Here is a 19,277-nt window from a genome sequence, read left to right on the forward strand (position 1 = left end):
TCTCGCAGAGATAGACCACTTGTGTCATCCACCAGGCACACTCTTTAATTCAGGCTGTCATCTCTTTTGGGAAATTATATAAACAGATACCTTCAGGCATAAAGAAGAAGCCACTCTCAGACAGCAGTCCTTTGGTTCTCAGTCAGCCCAGCGGCCCATTCTCTCATCCCTTCACGTACCTCACCCCTGCTTTGCAGGGCCTAAGGCGTTTGCCCCGATCAGGCGGCATGCCCTTACAAGCTCGAAGTAACCAGAAGATATTAGACATGCTTGATTGGAAATAAAGGGAGGGTTGACTTTGGCTGTAACTTTTAAGGGAGAGTGACTGGGGAAATAAATTGATTTTGTGTAGTTTTTATTAAAAATGCACTTTCTGATTCTGCTTAATACAGCACCGCGCAGATATGCAAAGAAATGATTTTTCTTGTTGTTGTTAACTGTCATCAGTACTGCCCCTTCCTTTGAAAAGTTGAAGTGGCTGTCATGTTTATAGCTCCTTCCAGAGCTGAGCTTAAACTTCTCAAGCATCCCTGGCAAGCACCCAGCAAAGCCCAAGGTCTTGCTTTCTGAGCCGGTTCAGGGCCAAGGGGGCCCCTCAGATGGCGGTAAACTCCAGCGTGGACTCTTGCCCGTGGTTCGCTGGGAGCCCAGCCTGTGTGCGAGCAAAGCCCACATGTTTGCTTTCTCATCTCAAGTACATTAGTTGCTAATTTTTCATCTGATAAGTCTTGAGTAGCACACATTGAGGAAGGTGCTTCTTATCTTGGACCAGAGATGCCTAGGGTAGATAGGTGATTGATGAATGGTTTGCGGAGGATGTGATCTGTTTCTGCACAGCCTGCCGGGAGTGGGTTGTGGCCTTCTTCCCACCTGGCAGCGTGGGATTCTGGTCCTGGTGGTGGGTGCTCACAGGCCTCAGGCAAATCTGCTTTCCCCGGCTCTGGTCACATCTGCCGGAGGGGACACGGGAGGGGGACTGTCCCAGATCTCAATGGAGGCAGTTCTCCCACCGTGGGCGGCCACCCTCGCTGAACCCCTGGGGACCAACAAGGCTGTTTCAGGCGGCTGCGCCACGCGGGGTGGGCACACGTGGGCGCGCAGCACGGGCGTGTGGGTTTCTCCAGAATTGGCAATGTGTTTGGATCTGACAGTTTACAGAACCTGGTGCAACTTCCTTGCAACAGGTAAAAATGTGCCCTTGGCCAAAATTCTTACTCGGCAGGCAGCGCTTTGCTGAAAAGCTGTCGACATTCTATTACCCTGAATCCACCTGCCAAGTGGTATAGTTAGTGGGGGATACGCGGGGTCAGGAAGCAGCCATTGGAGGAGGCCCACCGTGGGGCTCCTTGAGCCGGTCCTGGCTTCGGCAGGACGGGAGCTTGGCCACAGCTGCTGTGTCCCCAGATGAGGAGCAGTGGCTTTGTTGTTTATTTTTAAAAAGCAGAATGTAACCCGAGTCCAGGACCCCCACGCCCACTCTGTCGGGGTCCAGGTTTTGAAGCGTGTGACAGGTTGCTGTTTACCCAGTGACTAGTCACTGTTTGCTAAGGCAAGTGATGTCAACTGAATCCAACGCATTCCAGGCCATGAGGGAAATTGCTTGATCAGCAACTGTTGAAGTCCATTTAAATGAACAAGCCAAGGGGCGCCTGGGTGGCTCAGTCGGTTAAGCGTCCGACTTCAGCTCAGGTCACGATCTCATGGTCCGTGAGTTCGAGCCCCGCATTGGGCTCTGGGCTGATGGCTCAGAGCCTGGAGCCTGCTTCCGATTCTGTGTCTCCCTCTCTCTCTGCCCCTCCCCCGTTCATGTTCTCTGTCTCAAAAATAAATAAACATTAAAAAAAAAATTAAAAAAAAAATAAATAAATGAACAAGCCAAAAACCCCAAAGTTGGGAAGTCTGTGATTTTGTGTGTTAGATAATGCAGGGGCCAGCCTGCAGTCCGAGAGAATAAGCTTGTTTCATGGGGAGGGAGGCACATCTCTAGGACTCGTGCCCCAAGGCTGGGGCGAGTTCCAGAGTTGAGGGGCGTCTGAGGCCTATTTGTCTAGGTTCATCTCTGTCTGGCTCGCCAGTCTCTGATGAACCAAAGGGAAACAGGTGTCTTTGGAGTTGGACACGAGCTGTCTTTTAAAGGAACATTGACCAAACAGAGCAGGCTTGACTTTGGGAGCCGGAATCATGGACAAGCTCACGGCCAGGTGAGGGGGTTGAAGGGGCAGATAGTTATCTGCAAGCTGTCAGCAGCCTGCGGCTCACGTGCAGGTATACCTCGCTTTAGGAAAACCAATACGTAAAGATCTTCATGCAGAAAACCTGTTTTTTAAAATGAGGCATTTAGGGGTGCCCAGGTAGCTCAGTCGGTTAAACATCTGACTTCGGCTCAGGTCGTGATCTCACGGTTCGTGAGTTCGAGCCCCACATCGGGCTCTGTGCTGACAGCTCAGAGCCTGGAGCCTGTTTTTCTGTGTCTCCCTCTCTCTCTCTGCCCCTCCCCCACTTGTGCTCTGTCTCTCTGACTCTCAAAAAGAAATAAACATTAAAAAAATAAATAAAATGGGGTATTTATTTGCATTGCAAAAGTTGTTTCTGATGCATCGGACTCAGCCTTGCCAAAAGGAATTCACGTTTGGGCTTCTGCTTCTACCTCTGAAATGTCTGGTCTCCACAGTAGTCTGAGCGATTGGACTCCCAGATCAGATCTTGTCGTTTCTTTAGGCTGGAGTCCAGGCACCCGTTGCCACCAGAGAGGGGACTGTTGCCTGGCTTCTGCCGAATCCACTGTCCCCACCTTGTGCCTTCCCTTCCCCCGTCCAGACCGTGTCTGCAGTGCGTCTTCCCCGGGGGCAGCTGTGCCACCTGCCATCTGTCCTCCAGGCCCGGCCACTCCACGCTCGCTTGGCCAGCGCTGCTCCTCCTTCAGCTCTCAACTCGGACACCAGTGCTGAGAACACCCTCCAGACCTCCTCTCCCCAGTTCTGGACTCAGCTCCGCCCTCCCCGCTCATCCGGGTCTTTTCCTACAGGCACTTAGTACAGCCGCCAGTACCCCCACCGTGGAATCCCTCCCGTCCCCATCAGGCCACGTGCTCTGGGGGAGGGGGGTGGTGGTGGCGGAGACCAAGCGACTGTCTTACCTTTGGTGCCTCAGTTTCCAGCATGTTCTTAGACGTGATGGGCGGTTGGCACATTTTTGTAGGTTGAATGAGGGTAAGAGTATTTCGTTTAAATCGCGACTGTTTCTAATGTGCTTTAATAGCCGACTTTCAGATAAACCTATCGGCCGGAAGCCGAGCCATCCCAGCCTGAGTGGCAGGGCCCGGGCTGTGGGCGGATTGGTGACCGCCCGACAGGAAAGCGTCTTGTACTCCCGCTTTTAGTTATTTCGGCCTCAAAACTACCTGGGGTATTGTCTGCTGGGGAATGGCCCTCGGCAGGGCCTCTGGGAAAAGAACCATTCGGGAAGAAAATAAGGCTCCGCAAGAAATTGTGCGGCCTTACGTTTAGCCCTTGCCATCCCCTACGGAGACTCCTCTACTTACAGGAAGGATGGCCTCATACATTTGCCAGCAAAGGAGGCCAATAAAGGAGAGACATCTGGATTTGAAAGCCCCACTCCGGCAACTAAGGAGTGTATCTCTGGGCACAGGTGACTTCAACCCCTAGGCCCCCCCAGCCCCCCCGGAGGCATTCCAGATGATGACTGAACCTAGTCGGTTAAGGTACAGAATGGTTCATTGGTTCTAGGTGCATTGTCTCTCTGAGAATGCATGGGGCATGGGTTTCTAAGGCTTTTTCGGCCCCTTCCTGGCACCTCGGACGGAGGCAAACGCATTGTTCTTCTGGCCTCATGTGGTTAGGAGGTCATGTCCGTGTAACTGTTCCACTTGAGGTGTTGAGAAATGGAGGGCCTTTCATGCGAACAGCAAAGCAAACGCTTTATAGACTATAGATAATTATAGACAAATGCGGGTGCATAATGGAATAATGTAAGAAATTAATCAATAGTCAAAGGGTATGCGGGAACATTACGAGAAAATCGCCACGGCATTTCTTAAAGGTTGATTACACATAGGAACATTTTCGAAGTTAGGTAATGTTAGAAAAACGTCGATGACGTATGCCGCAAGGAGATCACTAGCAAATATAATGCCACATTTACTGCAACAAATCGGCCAGTTCAACACACTGCTGTTGTCCGGGTCCATTTTTATTTTAGTTTCAGTTTCTTATTTTAGTGTTTTATTTTTAGTTTTTTTTAATTTTCGTTTTGTTTTATTTTCACCGACGCCATCCGTCCTTCGGGAACCCCTGGACCTGTTGGAGCTGGACTCCGGCAACCATCCGTGCAGCAAACGAGGGTATCCTAGTTATCGGGGTGGGGAACGCGGACGGTGGTGGTATAGACGCTACGTTTCAATGGTGACTGCACTCACAGACCCTGGAATAGGAGACTGCGCTGTCCTTTTGGGAAGTGAAATTCTCACGAACCGTAGCCTTCCTACTACTACTCTTCTCTCTAGTGCTTGTTTTAATATGAAATTTAATCCTATTTAGAGTGTTAAATACATTATTAAATACTATAAATATGAAATTCAATAATAATAAACTGTTGCCTCTCCAGATAGACCATGCCTTTATAGCTATTTTGTTGGATTCAAGTGGAGCCCCCTACCCTTTCTCCATACGAATACGGGTATTTTAGAATATATTAGTTGACCAAAAGAAAAAAAAAAAAAAAGCAAATAGGCAATATTTTAATAGTTTCTTTTCCTGGAACGAATTCTATTTCATGTTAGCACATTGGAATTCAGATTCTTTTCATATTAGCACAGGTACGTTTCAGTGACCAGAAAGTCATGTTAGGATCCTTCCTTGTGTGTGATTGGGGGCCCAGCTGTGCTATGCTTTGGGCCCTCGCTTTGAGGTTTTTCAGCAAGTTGCAAACCAGTGGCACTGTCCGTTTGGAATTTGTCGCGCGTGTGGGAAACCCACAGGGCAGTTCTCCTGTGGCCACATGAATCCTGGAAGACTCTTACCGAATGTTCCGGGGCTGCCCGAATTGAGTATTCATAGAACCGCTTCAAGGTGAGCTCACCGACTTGCTGGAATCTGAGTTGCCGTGAAGGAAGTCTTTTCTCTCCTGCCCTTCCTCTGCGTCTCGCCAGCATACCCCGCCGCCCCGCCACCCCCAGCTTCAGACCTGCTGTTAACTTTCGTTAGAAGGGTCTGAAGGCATCCTTAGTGAATGAGAGCAGTTCTGCAGGCAGCAAGGGAAGCCACTCACCTCTTCCCCGGCAGTGGAACTTTCCAGGTAATTGTCAGCCATCGTGGAAGACCGGATTCATACGTGTTCTGACCTAGTTACCATTTGGTTTGCAAGTGTTTATGGATCCAGTTGATCCTCTAAGCAAGCACTGAATGATGATTTCATAACGAAAGTAGGAACGTTTTTCCCTTTGATATTTTTAATGGAATCAAGCTCAAATTTCGTATGTCTCCAAAAGTCAGGTTTTTTTTTCTTTTCTCAAAGAGAATATTGATGGGACAAAAATGGTCATTTGCTGCAAAGACTCTAATTCTAAGGATACGTGGAAGTCTACACATATTCTCCCCCCCACCCCCACTTCCTGAAAGTTAATTTAGACAGTTTCTATGAAAGTCAGGATTCTGAAAACCCCTATTGTTGGAGGAAGTACAAAAGATGACTTTGCAGACCTCGTCTCAAGCCCAGTCTGAGACTCAAGCCCATTCTGAGCTGGATGGAATGAGATTAGTGCGCTGGGATAGAGTGTCCAGTCTCCAGGCCTTCTGTCCTTTGTGATGAAGGTGACAGCTGAAAACAATCAGGGTCCGCCCAGTGACAGCAGTGGCCTTGCAGCACAAAGACTGGGGTGCCTCTGACCTTCGCCTGTCCTTGCTCCTTGCTCTCCTTCACAGGGGGACTGGGAGGTTTTGTGGGGTTGAAACTTTTTGCTAGACCTTTCATTGTAATCAGCCACTCAGACTTTCACATTTTTCTTCTTTACGTTTTTGTGTTGTTTTGTGTAGCCACTTTATTAAAGTAAGACTTTCATCGCCCCAAAGCTTGGTGCTCTTTGGACTGGAAATTACATGAGGTGGGGGATAAGTCTTGTTTATGTGAATGAAAAGAGAGTAGTTGACAGGAAAGACACTGTGACCCAGCGCCCCCCTGCCTAGCCAGGTGTAAATGACCTGATTCTTGCCAACAGTGTTGTAAGTGCTCAGTAGCAACCGGCTCCGATCACACGTTGGCTGTTCCTGATCTTCAGAATGAGTGCCTTCCCTGGAGTTCAAGAAGAGCCTTCTCAGACTTGTCTGCACACTGGGATCATGGTGGGGGGGGGGGTCTTGAAAGACTACACGTGCCCCGCCCCACCCCAGAGGTTCTGATCCAATAGGAGTGGGGCAGCCTGGGGGCCGGGACTTCCTGAAACTCTTCAGGTGATTCTGACACCTGGCCGTGGCCAGGACACCCACCCCCCCACCTGTTCTGGCTCAGAGCCCTCGCCTCAAATCTGGAATCGGGGGCCCTGCTCTTTCCCCGCCGCTGAGCTTTTGGGGGGTTATTGGTACTCTTTCTGACTTCCGGGACTTGGAATTTTTAGTGAACTTAAATGGTGTTAGAAACAGCAGAGATTCTGGCCAGATGTAAGAAAGAGCCTATTAAATTTGGGAGACTCGGGCCATTTAATGTGGTTGACCTGGGAGAAGATTTAGTGAACGCTGAAGCGCACTGATGTTGCTAAACCCTTAAAGGGAAGAGTTAACAGCGAGGCTGGGAAAAGAGTCCAACGGTTGCCTTTAGTGCTTGTTCAAGGTGTTTCTCCCAGGGAGAGAACGAAGAGGGAACTCTCTGGAACAGAATTACATGGGCACAGTCGCTCCAGAAAGAGCTACTGGAGTGGATGATTAGGAGCTTACAGTGAGGTTTGGGTGACATCCCTACCCAGGCCCCTGTGGCTGTTAGTCATGTCTCCCTTGGTTCTGCATCCTTGGTGCTAGCCCCTCTGACTCAACTTCCCCTTGTGTTTTTACGCTCTTCCCAGGACCATCTGCTCGCTTTTTATTCATTCACACCCATGCCCTGCCCCCCCCCCCCCCATCACGGGCCTTAACCACCTACTAACTCTGGCTACATTTTCCTTTTCCGTCTCCATTGGTTCATGTTTTATATTCGCTTTTTCTGTTACGAGTTAGGTGGAACTGGAGTCATACCCTGCAAGTCTGTTTTAGCCGGGGCGGGGGGGGGGGGGTGATGGAGTGAGGTCACCGAAAGATTGTGGGGGAGAGGGGCTTTGAGAAATCTCGGGGACTGGGACCAGTCTGCTGGTCGACAGGAGGCTAGAGGGTCAGAAGCCCGATCCACGGGCCAGAGGTCAAGGGGGCAGCTGAGTACGGCTGTGGGAGGGACCTGAGCTTGCCTGTGTGGGTTAGCATTGACCATGCAGAAAAAGAGCTAGTCCGTGCCTACCCAGGCAGGGTCTCTGCCCTCGTATCCACGGAGAAAAAAAAACATCCCTGGGGCCACGTGGTCCAACTACTTGCCTGTTAGAAATCCACTTTTCTAAAGATCCTCATTATAGCTCTGTGACTATTGCTCATTTCACACAAGGACTTTTTTTTGTTTTTGTTTTTGATGGGATATCTTTATTTTATTCTCTGTGTTGCCGAGAATTTTTGTCTTTTCACTTTATTTTGACAACTTGTTGGAACATTCTTGCCACTTGGCTAACTTTTGAGATGCCTAGCAACGTTTTATAGATATTTTGGAATGTTTCTCTCTAATCATTTTGGTGAAACCACAATAAATCATTTTATGAAAAGCACCCTAGAGACAATAAATCTTTGCTGAGAGTTATTTCAGAATTCCTTATTCTGTAGAGCTATATATGCATTTAAACTTTTCATGTAATGTAGTCTTTGTGTCAGGCCCTAGAAAGGAACACCTCTAGTTAATATCTTGCTTACGTTCAAGAATATCTGGGAAAGTGGGTTGGTGTTGATCCACAGGCTGAAAGCTAGCATCCTGTGGGCTGGTGGGGGCTGGCTCCTGGCTTCAGCCCCTGTCCCCGGCCACCACTAGGACTCTGTAAACATGGGCTATTAAACAAATGAGTATTTCTTGACTTTTAGGAGTATGACCAGCTAATGGAACATTTTAGAGGCATCTTTGTGGGGGAGTATTTAACTTTCAGAGAAAATATCTTCTTGTTTTTCTTGGAAGTGTTGTTTTTTGTTAGGAGTGTGAGATAGGAGATGTCGTAATTTATGCAGCCCCCGGAAAGACGCATGTTTGGATTCATTTTGCAGCTGGTGTCTGAGTTTCCTAAGAAATTTGGATTTACCTGCATATGTCCGGCTCTGCAGTTGGGCTGCTGTTAAAACTAAGAATCTTGGGGCACCTGGGCGGCTCAGTCGGTTAAGCATCCGACTTCAGCTCAGGTCTTTGTCTCTTGGTTCTTGAGTTTGAGCCCCGGTCAGGGTCTGTGCTGATGGCTCAGAGCCTGGAGCCCACTTCAGATTCTATGTCTCCCTCTCCCTCTGCCCCGCCTCCGCCAGCCACCAAATAATAAAGCATTAAAAAAAACAAACCTGAGAATCTTTTGCAGTGAAGGAGCAGATCTTCTTAGTTACTTATAATGATTTTGCCCCCTCTTCTGTTTTTCTAGTTGTGCAGAGGAAAGAAGGAGATGTGGGATTTAAGGAGAGAAAGGCATGTGTGCTCCAGGGTTCTTTCTCGTGTGGCGAACATATGGAAAGGGTACACCGACGTTTGACATATCGGTGCTCCTTTCTACTCAGTAGTAAGAAATTAGGCTCGTTGCTGGTTTTCTGAGGCCCTTAAGGAAAGGTTTTGGAAATTTTTTTCTTTTTTTTAATTCTAGAAAACTTACCAGTTTACCAAGTTTCTGGGTAACAATAAACCTTCCTTTCTTTGATGATTCAGGAAGTTTTGCTTAGCCCTTCTAATGCCTTTCAGGCCAGCAACGTGTAGACAGCCCGATACATCAGCTCTTGTTTGATTTTCCCAGATAAACCAGAAGCTATTTTGATTCAGTACCAGAAGTCACAATTTATAATGGGCTATGACTGGTTTTTTTTGTTTTGCTTTTTTTTTGGACGTAAACATTTTAGGTGTCCATAGTTGTATCCCGAAATGAAGAACCTTTAAAACAAAACAAAACAAAACAAAGACAAGTGGCAGGTGGTCCCATTCAGATCTACTAGTTCGGATGTGTTTACCTCCGGAGATGGAGTGAACGTAATTGTATCTGGCAGATAGCAGAGTAAAATTGTCGTCATTGCTAATTATTCAGTGACTCCTATCTCTGCCGCTTCCCATTTTAATTCAGACAGTAAGTGTCTGCAAATGTCTGTGCTAAATATTCCTCTCGCTATCAGACAGCCTCTAACAGCGTGTGTGTGTGTGTGTGTGTGTGTGTGTGTGTGTGTGTGTCTAAGAATTGATAATTTTACATTCTTTCCCTTCCCTTTCTCTGGTGGTTTATTTTCAGTAGTAGATTAGTAGAAACAGGTAATTCAGCCATCTTTCCCCCTGGTCCTGGTCGCCCCTTTGGGCACTGATTAGTGGGAAAGAAGGGACTAGGCTCAGCAGCGCTGAACCTGCTGTCCTGTCTGGTCTGCCCGGAGCCCTGAGCGCCACCCCCACCCGGCCCGCTGCCCCTCGCACCCTGGGCGGACCTGGGGCTGGAGGAAGAGGATAGCCTTCCATGCAGTCCTGGTTAGTCCACCCGTTACAGGATTGATTCCAGTCCTCCTGCTGACCCACGTGGAACATTTCAGTACTCCTTTTTTTTTTTTAAACCCCCCCCCTCCCTGAAATATAAACAGTCGAGTTATTTTCCAGTTTGGTCAGGGAAGTGGAGAATCACGTGTGAAATATTTGTGTAACAGGCAGAGTTACTCATTTCTGTGTTACTAAGTCTTCCCGTTCAGATACACTTGCCCATTTTCTCATGATTCCCATTCGGGCCGATACCTTCACACCGGGGTGCTGGGGGCACGAAATAGGTCGGTGAGCCCTCTGCCCTGCTCCCCGGAAAACAAACCCACACTCTGAATGCACCACGTTCCGATTTACCAGCTTTTCTTCTCAGCAGCCCTGAACTTGCTCAAGGTTTGAAACCTTTTGTTTGGTCTAAACTATATGGAGGAAAGTCTGAGGAAGCACAGGCTTTCCTGTTGGCATTATGTGTGTTTGAAGTCGGTGGATTTCAGTTCTCTCTTTAGAGGATTGCTTCTCTAGCCAGTTGCCCCTTGTCTGTTGCATGTTAATGAATTTGCTGTTTGTACGGTGACTCTGGTTGGCTGGGCGTTGGAAGATCTCACTCTCCTTCACTGCAGGACCTATTTTTTTCTTTTTTTGTGTGTATGCTGGTGCAGGTGTAGGAGGAAGGCAGGGCTGACATGCTGTGTGGCAGGTCCTGTGGGCTGGCCCCAGGCCCTATCTTTCAGGATGTGGGTGAGGCTGGGGTCCCAAGGCGCATCTGATACCAAGTCCTCGGTGTTTTTCCTCTGTGCCTTCCCTCTTTCCAGAAAAGAATGTGTGTAACTCAAAATTTGTTTCTTCCTCCAGCAACCTTGTTAAATGTGGATGCTGTCCTAAAGTTTCTTTCTTTCCTTCTCTTTCTCCTTGCTCAGCATTTACACTGTGGCTTAACTTGTTTGCTTTTTCCAGACTGAGGTTGTGCTGAACACAGAGCCTTATTGAGTCTCACTGCTCAAGCCGGTGACACCCACATTTTAGAGAACTTAAGAAGGGCCATAATGGGTATTCTTGAGATGAATTCCGGAGGCTTTGAATAGCATCCTCTTTTGCTGTGGAGTCTAAATCCTAGAGTTGCTGCAGGGACGTCCGCTTAGCTGTGCAAGTATTATTTCGGGAATTAGACCCTGTTTTCCCTTCTCTTAGATTTCCATGCTTGCCCATCGGTAAGGCGAATTTGTTTTCTATTGTTCTTGTAAGGTCAAGCATGCGGCTTTTATGAATGAGCGTTTGTACGTGAATGTACTTAGCAGTCTTCGGCTGGGCTCAGCACAACTGATTTATTCTAAGATTCGAGTGGTAAAGTTGTTGAAGTGACAGAGAATTGAGGGAAGATCTAAGGGAAAAGCATCAAAGCCTGTTATCCAGTGAAAAATAGGTCTTTGTCCACTTAAGCGTCTGACAACTGGCTTGTTTGTAAGTTATGCCAGGGATATTTTTAGAATTCAGGATCGCGTCTTTAGGCTTCCAATTATTTTGATTCCCCAAGAGACTCTAAAGGGTACAAGAAAAGGAAGACTGGAGAAGGGACAATTTCTACAGAGATAAGCCCTACTGAATCTCACTATGGTAATTAATTGGCAGAAAATCAATAATTCAGTGAGAAGTCTCTCAGCCAATGGTGGCAAAAGACAATGTGGTGATGTTAGTGAATTCGGGAGAGTGTACAAGTATCAGTGAGCTAATTGGGTGAATTTGCATACGGTGTTACCCTAACGTCACACGAGACTAGTCATTTGGGAAATTTGTGGAAGATTAATGGCGATCCACATGTGTAAATACCTTAACCATTTGTCTCTCCTTAAAGAGAGACCTCAGTAAATGTATATTTGGCTTAATGAATTAAGATGGGACTGTTTTTTTGCATTGTCATCTGACGATTAAGAAACGTTAGCCCACCTGCTTTCTTTCTCAAATTTGTCTCCCTGTGGGAGTTGCCATCTAAATGTTCCTTTTTAAGGTGGTGATTCTCAAATATTTTCGTCTCGGGACTTTTGTACGCACTTAAAAACTATCGAGGACACCATTGAGAGCTTTTGTTTATATGGCTGTATCCACTGATGTTTATCACATTAGAAATAAAAACCAAGAGATTAAAAAAAAGTCGTTATTGAGCAGAATTCACGTTAACATAAACAGCATTTTTTTTTGTCAAAAGTCACCATTTTCCAAACCCAAACAAACCTAATTAAGAAGCGTTGTATAAAGTTTTTATACCTTTCTATAAAAATGCCTTGAATATTGGGCACAACCGAAGACAGCTGGGTTCTCATTTTTGTGTCTGCATCCATTCTGCTGTGATATGATCTTCCAGTTGCCACGTATGATGAAAATCCAGCCTCACATGGATATGTGGTTGGGGAGAAAGCGGGGAGGGGAGTGTCTTAAGACTGAACATGAGCAGGGGAGGGGCCCAAGAGAGAGGGAGACGCAGAATCTGAAGCAGGCTCCAGGCTCTGAGCTGTCAGCACAGAGCCTGATGCGGGGCTCGAACTCGTGAACCACAAGACCATGACCTGAGCCGAAGTTGGACGCTCAACCAACTGAGCCACCCAGGCGCCCCAGATGGTGGTGGTTTCTTTTTTAATGTTTATTTATTTTTGAGAGAGAGAGAGAGAGAGAGAGAGCATGCACCAGCAGGGGAAGGGCAGAGAGAGGGGGGGACAGAGGATCAGAAGCGAAGTGGGGCTCTGCACTGACAGCAGAGAGCCCAAGGCAGGTTCGAACTCATGAACCGTGAGATCATGACCTGAGCCGAAGTTGGACGCTTAACCGACTGAGCCACCCAGGCTCGCCAACTAGTGGTGGTTCCTTAAAGGTTGGTTGAGATGTGGGTTCTGAAACCACATATATTAACTTTCTTTTTTTTTTTTTTAATTTTTTTTTTCAACGTTTATTTATTTTTGAGACAGAGAGAGACAGAGCATGAACGGGGGAGGGCCAGAGAGAGGGAGACACAGAATCGGAAACGGGCTCCAGGCTCTGAGCCGTCAGCCCAGAGCCTGACGCGGGGCTCGAACTCACGGACCGCAAGATTGTGACCTGGCTGAAGTTGGACGCTTAACCGACTGCGCCACCCAGGCGCCCCTGAAACCACATATATTAACTTTCAAAACTCTGTCCCGGATGTGATTTTGAACATCACGCATCGGTCATTTGGAACATCTCCCAAGTGTTGATAGATTTTATTTTGTAAGTTAAAAATGTCCTATCGCCAATTGGAAAAGCCTTTAAATACAGGGAAGTTGTCAGTGTTAAGGTGCATATGGAAATACAAGTTTTCAAAGAGTCCTAGGGCTGCATAGAGGCTGAGATCTCAGTAGCTTATTGGCCGTTTCCCTTGAAAACACGCCCACGTTGTTCCTTTCCTGTCGAGTGTCACCACCAAGCCAGTCTGAATAGTGGATTGCTCGCTGAAGTACGAGGTAATGTTTCGTCTCACGGAGGGTGAGATCGTGACCTGAGCCGACGTCGGATGCTTAACCGACTGAGCCACCCAGGCACCCCGAGAACCGTTGCTTTAAAACAGATGGGGAGGGTGCTCGGTGAAGCAGAGCTGGGCTTGATTTGTACTGATCGTACAGACACAGACCGCAGAGGTGGCGGGGCCCGAGGTGAAGAGAGCTCCTAGAGGCTGGAACTCTCACTGGGGGTGGCGGCTCACGCGTCCGCGACATCTAAATCCGTGCCTGCTGTGTGACTCCAGAAACGTGTTGTAGTTTGAGTCATTAGATCAAGAGTAACGGGTTCATAAAGTCAGTGGGTTTGAAGACAGTCTGGTTTATCGAGTGCTCCTTGTATTATAAAGGTAATTTCGGACATCGTGAAAGGGAGCTGCACAGCCTGTCCCGTCCATGCTGCACTGTGACGCTGCTCCCTTCCTTCGCTGCCCTCGCCCTCGCAGGTCTCTTTCCTGACCCCTGGAAGTCCCTGTTACCGGCTGTGCAGAACCACTTCCCCCGTCAACACTGCAGCCTCTGTGGATGTTAGCTTAAGAAAAACCAGTGTTTTCCAGCGCGAAGGGCAAGGGCGTGGAGTCGGTTGTGAAATTGATTCTGCTGCCCGTGATAAAGTCATTCACTCCCGTTTTCCAAGTGTGTTTGCACGGTGACTAGGTGGTTCGGCCGTTTACGTTGTCTTGTGCTTCTGAAGCATCACAGGTAAGTTCCTCTTCGGAAGGCTCCAGAAGAGAAAGGTTTTGTGCCTAGAACACCTTGTCATTTCTGTCTGTGCTTTCCTTTCTTCGTCGTTAAAAGAAACTTACCTGGGTGATGGTGGGGGCTAATCACTATTTCATGGGTTAGAACTACTGCCTTCATTTTTTGTTACCGTTACTACGAATTTGTCAGGTTGGTCGGTTACTCGAGAGTTGATATTTTGCCCCATTTTATTTTTCTCTTGGTTTTCTGATTTTGTGTGATGGTGCAAGGGACTCCTTCTGTGAACGTGGAATACCCAGGCTGGAGTTAGTCCCTTAGGGCCTCTTGAGATGAGGCCAGGTTTCCTTCAACGGCTCTTTCCATTAGGAATCCCCAGTTGTAGAGGCATTGTAGACGTGATGTGCTAGTCTGAGCAAAATGAAAACGTCTGATAAAATATTAATAAATACCTTAGCGGACATCTCCTCAAGCATGTGGATCACATGAGCTTAGATATTCTGGTTTATGGCTTTTTCATTGACTTCACTGGGATCAGATCGACCCACGCGATCACTGAGAAGCTACCAAAGAGCAGTGTGGGCAGAAGCGTGGCAGAACCCCCTGTCCCAGCCCTGTCCCCGTGCACAGCAAACACGAGGTCTGGAGGAGGAGCCGCGTCTTGTGTTTTGCCTTTCTGTGGGAGTTTTCTGGAGTAGCTAATGAAGTCAAGCCAAGTCAATACTATCTTTTCATGTTGGCCTTTTGTTTTGAAATACCATCCCAACTCTATTCTCCAGTTTTCTTTTTATTACTGGTGTTACCGTTACAGATTAGAGGTACCGCCCTTTCCTGGTTTGTTCCTCATGCTTTTCTTGCTTGGGACCTGTGAAATCTTTCATTCAGGTCAGCGGGCATTTGTACAGTGTGTGCAAGTCAGTGTGGCATTACTACCAACCTCCAGCTTTGTTTTCGTCATTTCTAGAAACCCTGCGATTTGCATGTTCAGGATCCACACTCTGGCTTCCTCTTTGCTCTGCTTTTCCCCCTCGTTAGGTTACTAAGACCAAGAGAACCTTGTGATGGAGCATGACTCTTCCCGATGGGCTTTCTTCCTCCTTTGGTCGTTTTGTGTTGTTTCATTGCTGTACTTCTGTGTAGACAGGTATAGATATCAAATTGTGGGCTCCTTTGGAGGGGGAAGACTTCTTGGAGGCGAGAGAGATCGGAAGGAAAGGGGAGGAAGAGAGAGGACATTAAGAGGAGATTATTCTGCTTTGGTCACTTTCCATTTTTGCAAAGTTCCTAACCTTTGGCCCATCTCATTCTTACTCCCCCACTTTAGTTAGAGACCGCACCTCTTCATCTATGCTTGTACAATGAGGCCCACTGCTCTGCCGTGGTAGGATGGCTGCTTCTAGAGTTGAGGCTGTCAAATATCTTCCATTGCTGGGGAAGGAGGGGAAGTCAGTTAGAAAACAAGCGGTAGCCCCTAGACTAGGATACTGATTGTACGTGTAGAACATATAGGTAGAACACTTGTAGAACATATCGCCTAAAGGTCTGATATCTTGGTACTGAGAAAACATAGAAGACATGTCTTCCTGATGATAGCTGATAACCTACATGGATGGGCAAGGGTTGTTTTCTTGTTACACTTCAGATGCTTCCGTTGTATTTTCTCCCCAAATTGCGTATCAGTTACAGAGGTTAGCTTCCCATTTTCTACATTTAGGTGTATACAATAAAGATCTACGCCTCAGTTGACTAAGATACATAATTGTTTCAAGTTGAACAAAGTGAGGGACGCCTGCGTGGCTCAGTCAGTTGAGCGTCCGACCCTTGATTTCGGCTCAAATCATGATCTCGTGGTTTGTAAGATGGACCCCTGAATCTATCTGGGATTCTGTCTCTATCCCTCTGTCTCTCTGCCCCTCCACTGCTTGTGCTCTCTCCCTCTCTCTCTCTCTGTCAAAATAAATAAATAAACTTAAAAAAAATAAATGCTGAACAAAGTGAAGTAACAGGGCTTAAAGGAAGTGCACCCTTACATACTAGCTGGGATCCTCTGCCCTGCCCAAGGTGACAACACAGTTATTATGTCACTTTGCACAGTCAGAGTTCTTTCTTCCGTTCTGGATGTGGTCAAGCCCTCAGTAGATGAATCTATGCCAATGTATTTTCCCTTTCTCATGTTCCTTCTGTCTGGTTTGCCCAGCTCAGCATAGACTTTTCATCTTGAGTTTTGTGTAAGCGATATTTAAGGATGATTCAAAAAAATGCATCTGGTGATGGGTTCTGTCCCTCCCAGTGTCAGAAAACAGACAGCACTGCTAGCAAGGTTTTTAGTTGGGACATTTTACCTTTTATGGAGGCCAGTAGTCATCTGTGTGAATTTAGACTTTTTCAATTTATTATGGTTGCTCTTGGCAACTATCCTTACAGTAGGGAATCTACTTGAATTTCTGAAGTATGTTTTATCCTTTCTTTTCTTGATCGACTTACTGAACACGATTTCAGGTATACAACGGAGGGTCCCCAAGTCCGAAAATGGCATCATCATATTGTTACGTTAGAATTTTGTCCGACCTGTAGACCGTGCAGGGTACCACAGGTTTTGAGGGTGTGCCTAAGTTTGAATCAGTTGTCAGCCCTTCAGACAATGCACCGCCACGTTAAGGAAGGATATTTTCTTATTTGTGATGTTTTGCTTGTCTCCAAGCGGATGATAAAGCAAACTAGCAAATGAAGATGGAAAGACATGTATCAACTGTGTGGGCCAAGTTCAACATCCTATTTTTTTTTTTTTTTTTTTTTTTTTTGCCCCAGGTAGGCGTGCTTGTGGTGATGGATCTCAATCCACCACGCACATCCTTCTGCTAATAAAAACGTTCCCGGTTCCCAAACTAACATGATGTCATTATTCATCATGTGTTACATACTCGGTAGAGGAGAGCGTGTTCACCAAACAGTGTCAGGAGTTCTTACTGCTCCACCCTCCACCTAAGCAAGTGAAAACCACCGTTTGGGTGTGTGAGCAAGCGTGGTGGGGCAAGGGGCTGGAAGAGGCGGCTGGACAGACCGCCAGTGCTTGGTTGCCTTGGTTACAAGTTTGGACTTTGCGATCACCGAGGAGTAGTGAAAGCTGTCTAGCTTAATTTAGCAAGGGGGTACTGGCTCCCAAGAGTCCTTCCTACTCACCTTATTTGTGGGAAGTACTGAGAGAGCCCAGAGCATTTGCTACGCCACATCAAGGACGTCTCAGTAGTCGTGCTGATTTAGTTATTTATGCTTAGAAGTCCAAAGAAAAAGTAACGTAATAAATTTATGGAAAAGGGGTACAGACTTTGAATCGATTGTAACGTCATCACCAGCCATTGTTTTTGAACACAGGAGGCTCGCCTGCTTAGGATTAGTCATTTCACCAGCGGTGTATCGATTACCTATTATGCCTAAGGCCTCTGCTCATTAAGAACTCCCGATTGAAGGTGGCAGACATCTATAAATAAATCATCATCTATGATACTGACTGAAAAATGTCAGAATAAATGGTGTAAGCAATGGTCCCTGGGGGTAGCAGAGAGCAAGAGACACTGTCTGTCTAGAAGGGTTTTCTTGAAAACTTTTTTCCTCTGGAGATGTCTGAGAAAGTTGTATTGGGGTGAAGGCCTCTCACTGAGGCCCTAAGGATGCTCGCGTTTGGGGTGATGGGAACTATAGGGCTTCTTTATTTGGGGAAGAGCCTACTGACGCCATGACTGTCAGAGTAAAGGCCATCTTAGGGGAATCATTTGAAGACTCCTTTGAGGTGATGTTATGCGTGGTACAGTTTTGCCCAGGTAATTCATCTGGACCACCGGTTACGAATGACAGAAACCCAACTTTAAGCAGAAACGGAAAGGGTATCGCTCAAGTAACGGAGGCATCTAGTAGTAGCATGCTACAGAGCCAGGGGTTCTGACGTGGCCCCAGACCCTTTCTCTGTATCTTGACTCCGCTTTGCGGAGTCCTTCACGGCCGCGCTCTCTGTGTCATCGGCAAGATGGCAGCCAGTAGCCGGAGCTCACGTCCCCCTAGCTAGTGCTCTTAGCTGAAACCGAACTTCTCCCTCCCCAGACCCCTGCGCTGCCCAGGGACGATGTAGACGGCTTGGCTTTGGTTCTGCACGCGGAACTGGGCACTGAGGGTGAGGGAATGCCAGGCCTCGAGTGGCCCAGTGGACGGCATTACGTAGGGCCAGGGAAGGTTCCCCACAAGAGCCAGAAGAAGGGGGCGTGGCCCTGGTGTGCCGGGCAGACAGACACTGGAGCTGCCACGGTCCACGGTGGCGGACGAGGGCACGGGCAGGGAGAACAGAGACGTCAGCTGGGGTGTGGAGCGGGGGCCGAGGGCGAGGTTTGGCGGGAGGGATGTGCGCTCCGCCCTTTGCATGTCGTGGTAGGGGTGCCGGGGTGGGGTGGCATGGTGGGGTGACAGCTCGCTGTTTGGGCGCCAAGCTAGCAGGGTACCAAAGCAAGTGATGCGTCGCAGTCAGAGGCGTGGAGTAGTTAAGCTCACTGGGGAGGAGCGTGTGGGAGGTTGAGTCACATGAAATTCCTGCTTTTGTAGGTCAAAAATGGCAGCGCAGGGGTGATTGCACATGGTTTAGCTCATTCCTTGGGAATTCCGTCCTGAAACGCCTCCGTTCTCTCTTCCGGCAGATGGGCACTGTGTGCTCCTTACTGTGCTGGCCTCCTGTGTTCGCGTTCTCCGCGGCTTTCAAGTCTTCACAGAGAGCCAGTCTTTTTTCCTTCCTCTTTCCTCCCTCCGCCCCTTTCCCTCCATCCTTCTCTTTTTCCTTCCTTCTTCGGGAAATACTGACCGGGTACTTTTGAAGAAAAGCTCGGAGCACAGTACTTAGGACGGGACGCATAGTGTGAACCTTGCCCCCGCCCTCCTGGATCCTAGAGTCTAGATACGAGAGCAGAGTGTTGTGGGGATGAGGAATGCTCTGCGAGGTGTGGGGAGGCATTCAAGGCCTGGATTCTTCTTTATTCACCCTGGGCCAGTCATGGGGGAGAGGAAGACTGTATGTACCTTGCTGATTGACATGAGGGAATAGGACTGTCCCCGCCACGCCCCACACCTTTGCCATGGTTCGGCTACTCCCGTGTTACCTGCTGCAGAAAACCTTCCCTCTCTCTCTCCTCCCAGGTAAAATTTGGCCTCCCCCTCGCTGGTGCCCCAACGGGGCCCTTCGAGAGATTTCATCCCACTTACCTGTGTAAAGGTTGGCTCCCTCCATTAGGCAGTGAGCCTTGGGTGACAGGAATGGACAGCATTTAGTACAGT

At 47.9% G+C, this 19,277-nt stretch overlaps 1 protein-coding gene across 7 annotated transcripts in view; it reads left to right on the forward strand.

Annotated features, from left to right (window-relative positions):
- SIPA1L2 (signal induced proliferation associated 1 like 2) overlaps nt 1–19,277 on the forward strand; it is a 223,951-nt gene that overhangs the window by 26,355 nt on the left and 178,319 nt on the right. The window lies entirely within an intron of this gene.

The sequence above is a fragment of the Felis catus genome, chromosome D2 (genome assembly GCF_018350175.1).
Source record: "Felis catus isolate Fca126 chromosome D2, F.catus_Fca126_mat1.0, whole genome shotgun sequence".
Taxonomy (NCBI): domain Eukaryota; kingdom Metazoa; phylum Chordata; class Mammalia; order Carnivora; family Felidae; genus Felis; species Felis catus.